General features: G+C 38.5%; 1 long non-coding RNA gene across 18 annotated transcripts in view; it reads left to right on the top strand.

Moving 5' to 3' along the window:
- The window catches only part of LOC140635184 (uncharacterized), a 118,553-nt gene that overhangs the window by 8,854 nt on the left and 94,768 nt on the right, over positions 1-14,931 (top strand). For 17 of the 18 annotated variants that reach the window (XR_012032544.1, XR_012032538.1, XR_012032532.1 and 14 more), the window contains one exon: positions 10,306-10,456. The exons of the other annotated variant lie outside the window; for it this stretch is intronic. This is a non-coding gene — a long non-coding RNA (uncharacterized lncRNA). The remainder of the gene's footprint in view (positions 1-10,305; positions 10,457-14,931) is intronic. 18 annotated transcript variants of the gene reach the window in all.

The raw sequence follows: 14,931 nt of genomic DNA, 5'->3' as shown, positions 1-14,931 counted from the left end.
GCAGCGCTAAACCACCAGACCACCGGGGCTGCCCCTAAGCATGTTCCTTAAACACACCCCAAGCTTTTTGGCTTCTGGGTTTTTTTTTCATACCATTCTTCTAGCCTGAAATGTTTTCTCTTTCTTTAAGATCCTGATGGAATTCTAAATCATTCTCAAAGCAACCCCTTGTCTATCTGGCCTGGCATGGTGGCTCATTGTTCTGTAGCTCTGTAATGTTTATTCTGCACACTAATGTTTATATCCTTTATTCATATGTATCCTATATTTGACAGTTTCTCAAGCTTGCAATGTTTTATCTTCTCATTTGATCACTTGAGCCAGCTGTGACATATGTCACAGAAGTATCATTATTTGTATTTTATATATGACCAATATGTAGCTCCAGTTTTTTTCCATATGTTTTGGCTTCCTTAAGATCTCATAGCTGGCCGGGACACCTGCACCCCGATCCGGGACACCTGCATCCCAATGTTTATAGCAGCAATGTCCACAATAGCCAAACTGTGGAAGGAGCCTCGGTGTCCATCGAAAGATGAATGGATAAAGAAGATGTGGTTTATGTATACAATGGGATATTACTCAGCTATTAGAAACGACAAATACCCACCATTTGCTTCAATGTGGATGGAACTGGAGGGTATTATGCTGAGTGAAGTAAGTCAATTGGAGAAGGACAAACATTATATGTTCTCATTCATTTGGGGAATATAAATAGTAGTGAAAGGGAATATAATAGAAGGGAGAAGAAATGTGTGGGAAATATCAGAAAGGGAGACAGAACATAAAGACTCCTAACTCTGGGAAATGAACTAGGGGTGGTGGAAGGGGAGGAGAGCGGGGGGTGGGAGTGAATGGGTGATGGGCACTGGGGGTTATTCTGTATGTTGGTAAATTGAACACCAATAAAAAATAAATTTATTAAAAAAAAAAAGATCTCATAGCTGGTGAGTGACAGAGTAAAGATTAGAACTCAGGTTCTCTCATCCATACAGTTTCCAGCAAAACTGGGTTTTGGCTATTCTGTTCAGATAGTTTATTTTTTTTATTTTTATTTTTTTTATAAATTTTTTTTTAAATTTTTATTTATTTATGATAGTCACAGAGAGAGAGAGAGAGAGAGGCAGAGACACAGGCAGAGGGAGAAGCAGGCTCCATGCACCGGGAGCCCGACATGGGATTCGATCCCGGGTCTCCAGGATCGCGCCCTGGGCCAAAGGCAGGCGCCAAACCACTGCGCCACCCAGGGATCCCATGTTCAGATAGTTTAAATGCTTCAGAAGAGAGGACAAAAGCCTTTTAAGAACTCAGATTTGAAAACTGTTAAGATTTGCTAAGCTATATATAAGCTAAGTTATATAGGTAATCTTGCTATTTTATTCAAACTATGTATGACACAAATAAAAATCTTCACAAGAGGTTAAATGAAGTGACTTGTCATCACTAATGGAGAGATATACTCTTAAGGACATTTCTCTGTTTCCTCCCTCCCTCCTTCCTTTCCTTCCTCCCCTCTCTCCTTCCTTCTCTCCTTTTCAGTTCCTCTTGGTTCCTCCCTCTCCTGCCTTCCTCCTTTCCTCCTCCTTTTGGAAAAGAGTAAAAGTAATTGCAGTAAAAGAGAATGATGCAAGAAAGATAAATGGTTAAAACAGTAGATAAAATGAACCATGCTTTTAGGATAGTCCTTCTGTAATTGCTGCTCTGAGTTTTGAACACCTGAGAAACTGCTCTCCTGCTTTTGTCTGGGCCAAGGAATGGTTTCAGTCAAGGGCAGCCATGGAAAAGCTAAACATACAGGAAGCTAGTCACTGTAATTCATGGAATAAGGCATCAATCCAACCAGATAGCTTTTCTTGGGAAAATGAATGCTGTGAGCACACAGGGCTGGTGGCTTGCTTGAGGTCATGGCAGGTCCTGGAGTAGATGAGCTGTTTTCCTTGGAAGTTGGAAGCTCTAGGACACAGAATGACTATACTACTCCTGAGACAATTGCCTTGCTGTCCTGCTTCTCTTTGTGATCTTATAGGATTGTTACAGAAGACATCTTAAAATGTCTTAAATCTTAAACACTTAGAAGGTCCTGATTATGTCACTTTGTGTCTCAAAATCCTTAAGAATTTTGGATCTAGTAACTTTCAAATTATGATCAGCCTGTTTTGAAAACTGCCTGTCACATACCCTTCTAAACATTCCTCTACTGCTTTTCTAGATCAGGACTCAGTAAGCTTTTTCTGTAAAAGGCACGTTAATAAACAATTTAGGCTTCTCAGACCCCACAGTCTATATTGTAACTACTCATTTCTGAAAGTGGCTATAGACAATACAAGGGGATCCTTGGGTGGCTCAGCGGTTTAACTCCTGCCTTCAGCTCAGGGCGTGATCCTGGAGTCCCGGGATCGAGTCCCGCATCAGGCGCCCTGCATGGAGCCTGCTTCTCCCTCTGCCTTTGTCTTTGCCTCTCTTTCTCTCTCTGTGTGTGTCTCTCATGAATAAATAAATAAATCTTTTAAAAAAAATGATTGAGCAGGACTGTGATCCAGTAAAACTTTATTAATAAACACTGAAATTTTATTTAAAGTTTATACATTTCATTTCATTTTCACTTATACTGAAATACTCTTTTAGACAATTTTTTCCATCACTTACAAATGTAAAAACCATTCCTTAGTCTCTACAAAAACATATGGTAGATCAGATTTGTCCCCCCTGCGGGACCTAACTTTATCATCCCCACTGTCTCCATAGATATTGTACTCTTATCTCACTGGGTTTCCTGGGGATACTTCTTATTTTCTTACTTCCATGTCTTTGTTGATGTTGGTCTCTCAAACTTATCCTCAGCCTGGGTTTGTTGAAATTCTGCCGATGTTCCAAATCTAGCTCAAATATAGAATTCAGATTATATTCCAGATTTCCGATTCTCAAGCCATACTAGGAATAGGAAATGGTTAAGACTTTGAAATCATACTACCTAGGTCTGAATCCTGGTCTCACTGCTTACTAACTCCATCATCTTGGGCAGCCTAATCTTATTAAACCTCATCTGAAAAATGGAGATAATAACAGCACTCAATTCACAGTTCAGAGGGCTATTGTAAGAATAAAATATTATAAGCAAGTAAAGAGCTTAGCACAGTACCTGACCAGGATGAAGTAATCTGTTCATGTTAGCAGTTGTCAGCTCTTTGTCCTGGGTCCTGCACTTAATGGTATACTGTCCTTCTGCAGTTTATAGAAGAAACAATTTTGCTCCGAGAGCAAACTATGTAATATTCCCTGTTTTTGATTATGTCTTCATTCTTACATGTACATTCTAATTCCTTCCACTTGGTTTAGAAATAAAAGAGCAAAAGTATTTTTTTCCTTCTTTGTCTGTACTCACCTCCACAAAGGAAATGTTGTAATTTTCTCCTTTCTATTCTTTTTTAATTTTAGGTTTGTTATATGTGGTGATAGAATTAATGTGTTTCTCCCGTTAACAAAAATTTATGCTCTCAGAGTCTTATCCTACCACCATATCTTGGTTTGGGCACTAGAACCATCAATTTATATCAACTCAGTTGCAGGAATAATGTTGTTTTATTAATTCTTTCTGTAGAGCATAGAAGCAGGGCCAGGAAGCTCTGCTGAAAGAATTTATTTCCTTTCACTTGCTTTTTGATAAAGTGTGAAGAACATCAGGTAATTAGGAGTAGGAGGGTAAGATTTTTAAAAATCTAAACTCATTTTAAACCATGTCAGATACAAGTTGGAAACCAGCTTAAACTTTTTGAATTGAAATACAGTTTTTACAGTTATTTGCCTTCTATGGTTACTTCATCTATCATTTCATTCATTCAGGGCATTTAATGAACAGTTAGAGATCACCTTAGCTAGGTTGTCTAGGTGAAAGAAGATGAATGAGGGATAGTCACAATTAACTCAAGTAGCTTCCAGGCCATGAGAGTGCAGAGCCATACAAACAATGAGCTCTAACATCAGACAGAGTAAAATGCCTGGATTAGGCACACACCACTGTATGGTAGGAAGGAGTAGCTAATAGTGCTGGTCTAAGATGAAAAGGCTCAAGGGAAGCTGGATATGTCTTAAGGACTGGTGAAAGGGCTCCCCCATCTAATGGAATGGGATAAATGTGGTGTGTGGCAAGTTCAGGAAACAAGAACAATAACGATGGTTTGTATGAAAAGCAAATAATATGTACAGGAATATAAGGAGAGATGGAACTGAGAAATCTACACTCACCATTGAAAAGCTTATTGCATCCTTCTTAGATGAAGGCAAGGACACTCAACTAAAGATGATAATTATCTTTTCAGAAAATGTTCAGAAAACATTATAGAACTGTATATGTAATATGATAATTCCTGACTTTTCAGTGGTGAACTATGAGAATAGTAATCACCAAAAGCAATCTCTAAGAATGCAGCACACACCTTTTGATAAGCATTGTCAAATTCTCTGTCTCTGCTTCAAGCCAAAGAATCATAAAATCTTAGAATAGAGGGTCACCTGGCTGGCTCAAATCAGTAGCATGCGACTCTTGATCTTGGGGTCATGAGTTCAAACCCCATGTTGGGTGTAGAGGCTACTTAAAAAAAAAAAAAAAAGCTTGGAATAGAAAGCAACCATAATTGGCCTCTGATCCAATATATCTAGACATTTTTTTTTGGTAAGGATCCCTTAAAAATACTAGAAAACTTCAGGGCAGCCCAAGTGGTTCGGTGCTTTAGTGCCACCTTTGGCTCGGGTTGTGATCCTGGAGACCCGGGATCGAGTCTTGCGTCGGGCTCCCTGCATGGAGCCTGCTTCTCCCTCTGCCTGTGTCTCTGCCTCTCTTGCACGCTCTGTGTCTCTCATGAATAAATAAATGAAATCTTTTAAAAAAAATACTAGAAAATTTCCTAGATTCTCCACGTAATACTTGTGCTCTGTGATGAAAAAATTCATAATTATAAGAAGCAACTATGAATTTAGTTAAATCTTATTCACCTTTGCATGTATATTATGTTGAAGAAAAATTATCATAAAAGTGTATATATAAGCTATATTATTTATTCAGGCTATAGCCAATGCTGGTACCCAGTAGGTTTGCGATCTCCTTGCATAACTTAAAGAAGTGTCTTCCCATATCCCAGGCCTCTAGGCCTGTCACCTCTGCTAAGTCTCCTGAGTGACTTGTTGCCTGGTTAGGTAGTGTTGCAGTCAGGGTAAGACTCCAGAGAGATTCAGTTAAATTCAGCTTTCAGTGATCAGATACTTCCCATGTGTTTAGTATTGTGCCAAGGCTCTGATGCACATGGAAGAGAGCCAGAAGATGGGATGCTTGCCTTCAAGGAGTGTGTGGCTTGGGACACCCAGGTAGCTCAGTGGTTGAGCATCTGCCTTCGGCTCAGGGCATGATGGTGGTCCGGGGATTGAGTCCCACTTTGGGCTCCCTTTGGGGAACCTGCTTCTCCCTCTGCCTATGTCTCTGCCTCTCTCTCTGGGTCTCTCATGAATAAATAAATAAAATTAATAAAAAAAATTGTTAAAAAGTAGTGTGTGGCTTGAGTGTTGCCTCAGTATATTATCTTTCTGCAATATATTATCTTTAAAGTTTCTCTTATTACAATTCAGTACAATTCAGTACTAATTACTGATATAGATCAATAAATGGAAAAAACACTCCATCAGAAAATGGGCTTTTTTTTGAACCATGGATTTAGCTTGTGACGAGAACCTTCATACACTTCAGTTTGCATATTCTCCATTCTGCAGTGCGAATGTCCCGCCCTAGACTTCAGGGATAGCTTTGCTCTTACCACCAATTCCTATAAGGGATGCTTAGGCAGTACTGTTACTTCTTTTCCTCGCCAAAGATCACTTTTAGTGTTGGTATGTTGGAATTTAAACAACGTACAGAGGCAGTGTTAACTATTTTGATGAGGTTGGGTAAAGCTTTTATGGACTCAGGGACGGACATTAAATGAAACAGTGGACAATCACTTTTACGCAATTATTGAATCAACAAATTATGCTGTGGTAGAAATGACGTGGGGCTAGATGCTTGATGACCTAGATTTTCTTCTTGAATTTTCAGTTCTTTTATGTGAATGGTAGTATTTCAAACTGGTGCCCATGAATGAGACCAGTGGGATGCAAATCCTAGCTCTGCTCCTTACTAGCTCTGTGGCCTTGTTCTTTAATGTGTCTGTGTCTTGGTTTCCTCATCTGTAAATGGCTGTAGTTCATGTATTAATAGTGCTTGCATCATAAGCTAACTAATATATGTGAAGCACTTAACCCAATGCCTATAGCATGACATCCAAAAATGTTAGCTATTACTATGTGCTAAAGAATAATAAAGTTTTTTTGGATTCTGACTTTTGGAGCTGGAACACTGACATTAATGGATTAAATGGATTAATTCTGACATTAAATGGATTTTAATTCTAGCTCAGTGACTTGCTAACTGGGAGACTCTAGGTAAGTTTTTAAACCTTATTTCTCTAAATCTCAGCCTCTTTTGTAAAATGGGGGAAATAATATGTATTACATTGCTCTGAAGATTAGTCCCAATTTCTTAACACATTCCCTGATACACAGTGCATAGTGTACTCCTTTCCGTTTATGATAACATTTAATGATAGTGATTTTTGGACATATTCATGATTGGCTACTATGTAGAAGGTCGAGTGCTAGTAATTTTGAGGAATAAAGTATCCTCTGTCCTCAAAGAACTAGCTACCTAGCGAGGGAAGTAAGAAATACCCATTGTTAGGGGTGCTTGGGTGGCTCAGTCAGTTAAGCATCTGCCTTCAGCTCAGGGCATGATCCCGGTGTCTTGGGATCAAGGCCAATGTCAGGCTCCCTGCTCAATGGGGAGTCTGCTTCCTCGGCCCCTCCCCCACTTCTGTTTTTTTTTTCTCTCTCTCTCTTAAATAAATAAAATCTTAAAAAAATACAAATTATTAACAATAAAAATGGGGTGTATGTCATGCAAAAGATGGTACAAAACATGATAATGATTAACTTCAGTTGTCTTAGGAGTTCAAATAAAACAAAGACAGAGCAAAGACCTGTGATTATATAATAAATGAAGAGTCTATTATAGAAATGTATTTTTGGAAGATGACAGCAAGCCACATATTACCCCTTGTGAGTTTTAGGAATTCTTCATCTTGTACATTCTTTATAACCACTGTATTGTAAGTGGAAAATGCAATGTCTTAAATATAACTGTATTTAAAATTGGCAACAAAAAAAATGTACAAAAAAGTGAATAGCAACTTTCCCCCTGCTCAAAGTCTGAGAATGACAGATGTCCAAATTGGGAAATCTGCTATTACCATGTACTGACCATATTGGGTCCTGACCAGATTGAGTCATTTGAATAGAATGTTACTTCCAGTTTATTTCAGGCAGTTTGTGGGTTTATCTTCAATGACCCCATTGCTACCTCTCTTGCCATTCCCCACAGAAGCCATCCTGCCATCTCATCACCTCTTGGTTAGGAGCTCTTCCCTTGCAGTAGAGCATACATTTACTTTCTTTAAATCTCATTTTGTTTTTCTAATACCATCTTGAGTGACATAGAACTATTTTTCACCTCTTTTGGGATTTGTGATCTTTCAACATTTGCCCAGTTCCCTCCCCAGCCCTATCACCCCATCTAGATAACTCAGCTCTGATATTAGTAAAAATGTCCCCAATTTAAATGCTAAATCACTAGGTTATTTTTAAAGACTGTGTGCTGGGAGAAGTGAGGAGGGAACAAGAAAAGGCTGTTGATTTAGTGGAGCCAATTGCAAGCCTGTAGAGGTATGAATGACTGTGTGTTTTGGTGAGCTACCTGCCACGTTCCTTGGCTGGTGAGGAGGGGAGAAGTGGCAGTAGTCAACAAGAGACCAATTAAAGTCTGACCTCTTCATCGGTGCAGGTCCTGGCTGCATGTATCTGGGCCAGGAGGTGGCCTCTAACTACCTCTCAAACTATGCAGCTGGTTTAGGAGCTTCTATTCTGAGATTAGACAAAGGTGGGTGGAGGGGCATCCTGGAAGGACACTGTGGCTTGAGAATGGTTTTCAGTAACATGGCTCCTTTTGGAAGCAGGCAGTGAAGATGAGTAAAACCTTCAGGGAAAAAAGCAAGCAGAAGGTATAGGAGAAAAGAGTGCAAAAGAGCAAAATAGGCATTGCCAATTTGTTTTAAAGAACAAGAGGGAAGAATTTTCAAGGACAAAGTGTGAAAAGCAAAAGGGGAAACAAATACACACCCTGAAAACACATCACACACACATACACACACCCCACATTCAGGGGGATTCTCTGATGTTCAATGCAGCAGGATTGACAGGTACTTGTCTGCAGGCTCTCTTTGTCATCCAGAATCTATCAAACAGGCAGTTGCGAGAAGGCACTTTTCTGGGATGACAGTGTTAATGATTAAGGACTTTCTTGTTGAGTTTAGCTTTCCTGACAAACTGGTGTTACCATAATTAAATTCACAAACCTCCCTCCTACCCTTCAAATTACCATTACATGAGGTTATTTATTTATTTTTTTTCTATTTGCTTCAGTTGCTCTTGGCACCTCTCCCCTTGAACTCCTTCCTTTGAGAAAGATTTCTGCAGTATTCAGAATTTTTTTTTTTCCTGAGAAACTACCTTGTTTTCTTAGTCTGGCTGAACAGAAGTTGGATTGTTGAATATTTCCAGCTTTTTTGTGCTAGAGATTTCTCAGGCTGGCCAGGGCACCTCATGTCAAAGGTGAACATGCAAGGCCACTACCAAATTTTCTGAAATCATATGCCTTGGCTCTAAGAGTTCAACCTTAATCATTAATTAGTTCTGTATTTTGACCCTATTGAGTAGGCATGGTTATAGCATAAATTAGTAAGAATGATTGATGTTACGATTTTAAAGCAAGGACCTTACCTTCTAGATTTATTTCTAAAGTCTTCAGATTTATTTCCAAGTACTTTCCAACATATTCCTTTTGATAAAATGAGGATAATTTCTGTGAAGTCCAAACATTTTGGGCTCCTGGCCTTTGTTCATTGTAGTTCTCTGTTTTCACTAAGTTTATCCCAATTCCACCCTCTCTCAAGTTCCAAATCAAGGTCCACCTCTTTTTCTTTTCTTTTCAAGATTTATTAATTTATTTGAGAGAGGGGGTGCATGCACGTGCTGGTAGGGGAAGAGGCAGAGAGAATCTTCAGGCAGATTCCCCACTGAGTGGAGAGCCTGTGGTGGGGGCTCTAATTCATAACCCATGAGACCATGATCTGAGCTGAAACCAAGAGTCTGACACTTAACCAGCTGAGCCACCCAGGTGCCCCAAGGTCCACCTCTTCTAAGAAGCATTCTGTGACTGCCTGTTTTTGACAGATCATTTTAGATGACCTCCTCTATCTATCTATCCATCCATCTATCCATCCATCCTCTGTCTCTTTATCAATTAAATGAACTTTTTTTTTTTACAGCAATTTTAGGTTCACAGCAAAATTGAATGGAAGGTACAGAGAATTCCCATATACCCCTTCCTTCACACATGCATGCCATTTATTTTTCATTTATTCAGAACATTCTTATATTTTTATAGCTTTTTGTCAGTGTGTAACTTTCATCTTCTTATTAGGGAGGGTAGGAGTCTTGTCTTCTCTCAGAGTGTCCAGGATGAGTTTAGTGCCCAAAAATGGCATGTTGGTTGATAATGCCATTATTTTTCCTTAGTCATAGAAAAGGTAAACATTTATGGTACATTTCTTGTATGATATCTTGCTTTTCAATGTTTCTATTGTTTTCATGATACACTAGAAATAATAAACACATGGCTAAATGTTCATAATGTACCATATCTTTATCCAGATTTAGTCTTAGGGAGACACCAACCTGGTCTTGGCCAATCATTTGAAATAAAAGGCTGTTTGTCACAAAAGCGCCTATTGCACAAGAAACTGTATAGTTGGTTCTCTTCAGATCCATCCATCGTTTCCAGTCTTCTGGAAAAAGAACATCAATTGATGTTCCACTCATATTAGAGATATGCCTTTGTATACCAATGATTATGCCAAATGAAATGAAAAGTTTCAGAAAGTCTTCTTGATCTCTGCTTCCTCACCTGAACAGATCGCTTTAATCTATTTATGCCCAGAGTGGAAGAAAACTCACTTATCTAAGAACTTATGACTAAGGGTATTGAAAGGAAACTTCAATCCTCACAAGGGTAGGATCAGAAATGAACTAATTTTTGAATCCTATGCTCCTTAATGGGGTAAAAAAAGAAATTCTCTATCCAGACAGCTCTGTGTTTTTTTTTTTTTTCAGAGCAGGAGTTCGTGAAGTAAGTCCTTAAAATCACATCTGTTCACCTTATGTGACGGGAAGGAGAGGCGACTTCTGAAGCAGGGTGATTGAAATGGAAATACATTCAAATAAATGGACTCTGGGCTCCACTTTGTTCTAAATAACCTCTACTGTAAGTGATCAGCTTATTTGAAAGTATGATGGGTGGGCTATCGGGGCAAGGCTGTATCTGATTTTTTTTTTTTTAATCATTAGTCTATCTTCCCTTTTTGTTCAACCTTTTGGAATAAGGTCTTACACTCAGGGCAGAATAGGGGGTGGGGGAGCTGAGCCTTCAAAGGACACTCTGCACGTGTTTCTAATGGGTTTTCAAGTGCATTCTTCTCCCCTTGGACTATGTCTCTTTCAGAACACCTAGATTTGAAATTTGCTGTATTATCACTAGGTGGTCAGAAACCAAGGGATGCCATAAGTACTGATTTGTATATAAGAAGAGAAGAAATTAGATTTTCTTTTTAATCAGGAAAGCCATGTGCCCAACACCCTGCAGCACTAACAATTGCATCTTGCATAGCACAACTGGGTACCATGGTTGAATGTATCTGAGCTGCATGGGAACAAAGGTTCAATTACAATGATATGTACATATTTGCATATGATCAGTTCAGAATTTTACTTTATAACCTCTGACTACACCTTAAATTAGTCTCAGGTTTTATTTAGCTTGTACATTGTCTTGGTCACCTGAATTGCCTCTTCTATATTTTTGCTCACTTGAGTGTTTTTTCAAGCAGAACAGTGAAGAAAACTTTCTCCTTTATTGAAAACATGGTATATTTTAGGCATTATATTTGGGGCTTTACATTCTTCAACTTATTTTATCCTTTCAACAACCCTTAAAAAAATACAGTATTATCCTCATTTTATAGTCTGGAAATTTGAGGCTTAGAAAGGATTGAGTGAATTGTCCAAATTTATATAGCTTATAAGTGGTGGTGTCAGGATTCCAATTCTCTATCAAGGCTCAGTCTTTTTTCCAAAATCTTATCTATATTTTATTTATTCACAGATTCAGCTAGATTTTCAGTTCCTGGACAAAGATATTTGTGTACCCTTCCTCCTTTTAGTACTTTCTTCCTTTCATCCTCCTTCTTCCCTTTAAATTATATGCTAATGGCACAAAATTCAAACAGTCTGGAAATATAGAGAGCAAATTTCAAGTCTTTTTATCTCTTTGTCCCATTCTTTTCCCCATCTTTTGAGGCAACATTTGCAATGTACTGTGTGTCTCTCTAGACAATTGTCTTTATACTTAGGCATGTACAAAAACAAATGCATAATACATATTTATAGTAATCTGCATGTATATTTCTACATTCACACATAAATTTATAATTTGGGTTGATATTTTTCCATAAATGGTATTATACTGTATATATTGCCATGAAACCTGATATCTTTCATGTAAAGTATCTGTTCCAGCTATTTAGTTCCATAATAAATCACCCCAGAATGTAGTAGCATAAAACAACCATTTATTATGTTCATGTATTCTATTGGTCAGAAATTTAGAAAGAACGCAGTGTGGAAGATAGGTCTCTACTTCCCAATGTCTGAGGCATAGAGGACTTGAAAGTTGGAAGATGGAATCATATGAAGGTTTATTCAGTCTTGTGTCTGAAGGTTGATGTGGCTATTGGTTGGGGGCCTTTGTTCCCCTCCACGTGGGCTTCTCCATCTGATCTCTCTGTGTAGTATAGTTTAGGTTCCCCCACAGACTGGCATTGGCTTCCTCCACAATAAGTGTACTCCAAAGCAGAGAGAGCCAGGAGGATGCTATATCTTTTTTTATGACCTTACCTGGGAAGTCACACTGCATCCCTTCCACTCAAAACTGTAGTTCATAATTCTACCCAAATTCAAAGAGAGGGGAACATAGCCTCATTTCTAGGTAGAAAGGTAGAGTTACATTGTGAGAAAAGCATGAGGGGTCGAGATGTTCTTATCTTCACGTAGGAAAAACAACAAAACAAATCATCTGCTACAATAGCTTAGATGTATTTCCATATCAATCTGGAGTCCTGTATAGTATTTTAAAGTTTTTAAGTTCCAGTGAATTGACATACAATGTAATATTAGTTTCAGGTGTTCAGTGTAGTGATCCAACACTTCCATACATCACCTGGTGCTCATCACAGCAAGTACATTTCTTAATCTCCATAACCTATTTTACATATCCCCCCACCTTCATCCCCTCCGGTAACCAGCAGTTTGTAGAATACGCAGGTATTTATAAGAACCTGGCTGGAAGAGAAATTGTATCTGAATAAGGAAGACACTCACTAGTACAACTGTAATACCTGTGCCCATCAACCATATGCTTTAGGTTTGAATTATCTTTTACCTACTTTGTGCTAGAAATAGAATGCCCTAATTTCTATTCTGTAGTCCCATTTCACTGTTCTGAGTTATCCTTTCAGTTTTTTTGTTGACATTAATAAGCCCTTGAGAGAATCACAAAAATTCTCTAATAATGGCTAAAATCTCTTTACAACTCGAACCTGTAAAATTGTTTTCAGTCAGGGAAAAAAGAACTCTGCTTTGTTGAATGTGAATGTCATCTTAACAAACATCTTCTGAGCAGTGTTTTTGTCCTTGCATGTATGGGAAAGAGTTCCACCTTCATGAGTCACACTTACTCCATAGTGAGGCTCAGACTGCTTCTCCTGAGGGAAGGTAGAAGGCTAAGTGGTAATCATAGCTATGGATCTCTTAGTACATGCCTTATGTTTCACTTATACCTCCACCAGCTTTCTAAAGTTGCCATTAATATCCTCATTTTCAGTTCCAATGATTAAGGCTCTGACGGTTAAGTAATGTGACTTAAGTTTCATAGTGAGAAAATATCAGAGGTAAAACTCCAAGTCATTTCTGACTCCAAAGCCCACTATATTAAATATTGCCTCTCCTGCTCATGGACTCAGAAATTGTTATCTCCTATCTATAAAAATGAAAACGATATGAATACCTACTAAACACACTATTGTAAGTTTCTTACATACAATAACTCAGTCAATTTTTATAAGATAACTAGTGAGAGTATCATTATCTTTATTTGTAGATGCAGAACCAGAAATTAAGCAGCTAGCCTAAATTTTCCTAGCTAATAAGTTGTGGAGTGAGATTCCAATATGATATTCTCCAAAACTGTAAATGTATTTACTAGAATGGGTTAATTCATGAATTACAGCTCTGTAAACTATTATCACAGGAATGTTGATCTTCAGACTATGCTCTTACACTATGTAACTGTTATACTGCCCCTCCACATGCCCCACAGTGCTGCCCTTGAAGGCAGAGTTCTGGCCTGGATGGATCCAGTATGTCAACATGTGCATTATTCAGTTCTGAAGTTAATCGTAAACCTGAACAGAGGAGTCTGGTTAACTCACCCACAAATCTGCTTCATCTTGAGCAGCAGGATTCTCACCCCTTCTGAAGCATCTAATTAATCTGCTTAGTCTTCTTACTGTGGCCAGATGAACACAGCCTTGGGTGAGCAGAGGACCACCTCTGGCCTCTTAGAATGTGGGGAAAGAAACAGGGCACCCTGGAAAGGACTTGTTTTGGAGGTCAGCAGAATTAATGGCAAGCAATTTCTCTAACAGAGGGAGGGAATTTGGAATTCAAAAGTTTCTCTATTCTAAGAGTGCACATATTACAAGGAGGTAATAATGTCCAGTCAGGGCTGATGGTTCAGATACCCCATTTATAGCCTTAGCATGGGAAGGGCCCTGAGGCAACATTACTGCTGTCAACTCAGCTTGTGAAAGAAGCTGTGGAGGAGCAGCTATAGGATGTTGCTTCTGGGGAAATATCTCCAACTGCAGACATCTGGTTCCAGAATGAGTGCCCATGGAAGAGCAGTGAGTTAAGGCAGTGACAGGATCCATTGTTCTGTGGCCTCAGCCCCACATTCTTAGAATCACAGCCTTTCCAAGCCAGAGTGGCTATTGTCCAGAAATCTCCACCTGGGGAGGAGGAGAAGTTCTGAAAAATCAGAAGTTCAAAAAAAAAGTGAACAGGGTGCACAAGTTTGTATAGGAATTAAGTGGTAAAACTAGATAGGGGACCCAGCAGATATCTGCTCAATAAGTACTTGATGAACTACCAGTTTTAGTAAAAGCTTCCTGTAGGATCAACTCTGTTCTCCATCATTCTTCCATTGTTTAAAAAAATTGAACCCTACTAATTATAGCATAACAAGTATTGGTATTTAAAATCATGGCCCTGTGATATAACAAGGCTGTGAAGTATTATCTGATTTGTTAAAGATTAAATTATATCCAGCAAAATCTCTGGGTCAAAATGTATTATTTTTCTGAAGATTTGTAATCCCTATGAAGCACAAAATAATTCAGTTAATCAAAGTCTGATGAACTAAAACAGTCCATTCCAAGCAAATTATGCAAACAATGAAGTTTGTTAAATTCTAAAGCTGCATTTGGGATCCTCTATTAGATGATGTACCTACAATATATAACAAATATGGACATTTTGTACCATGTTCTTTCTTACACAGAGACCATCTTCCTGTATAATAACCATTGCTGTTAAAAAAAAAATACATGTGGCTTAATTTGTTTT

This window comes from Canis lupus, chromosome 6 (genome assembly GCF_048164855.1).
Source record: "Canis lupus baileyi chromosome 6, mCanLup2.hap1, whole genome shotgun sequence".
Classification (NCBI taxonomy): domain Eukaryota; kingdom Metazoa; phylum Chordata; class Mammalia; order Carnivora; family Canidae; genus Canis; species Canis lupus.
The sequence above is the reverse complement of the archived record's forward strand: the minus strand, read 5'-3'. Positions and strand labels throughout refer to the sequence as shown.